We start from the raw sequence: 547 nt of genomic DNA on the forward strand, positions 1-547 counted from the left end.
ATATATATATATATATATATATATATATATATATATATAGTCAATTCGAGGATGTTAGATCGACATTAGGAATTAAATAATCTAAAACGTTCCACTGGTTAATCACGATTATGGTGGGGGGGGGGGCAAAATCTCGTCAGAAGAGAAAATAAGTAAAAAAAAAAAAGACATGTCGTTATGTTATTAACATGTTATTCTTCCAAAACATCTCAACAGACTGAATTTCATTTAATTACTAATATTGGTATAAACCTTGGCTGAGGGGTAATAGGTTGTATAATGATAATAATTGGTAAAAAATGTTAGATATTGAGTTACAGTGAAAATAGTATCGTATGAATGAAAGAATATACCAATGATTACGTTAATAATTAGCTTAAGAAATTGAATGAATTAATATGACAAATAGATAAAGTATAAAATAATCATAGTCAGAAAGGACTTCAATCTTATTAGGTATACACACTGTACATATATACATACATCTATAGGTATATATACATACATCTATAGGTATAGGTATATATATATATATATATATATATAT

At 25.4% G+C, this 547-nt stretch overlaps 1 protein-coding gene across 1 annotated transcript in view; it reads left to right on the forward strand.

Moving 5' to 3' along the window:
• LOC106869958 (sodium-dependent multivitamin transporter) overlaps positions 1 to 547 on the forward strand; it is a 96045-nt gene that overhangs the window by 69115 nt on the left and 26383 nt on the right. The gene's annotated exons all lie outside the window — the stretch shown is intronic.

The sequence above is a fragment of the Octopus bimaculoides genome, chromosome 1 (genome assembly GCF_001194135.2).
Source record: "Octopus bimaculoides isolate UCB-OBI-ISO-001 chromosome 1, ASM119413v2, whole genome shotgun sequence".
Lineage (NCBI taxonomy): Eukaryota > Metazoa > Mollusca > Cephalopoda > Octopoda > Octopodidae > Octopus > Octopus bimaculoides.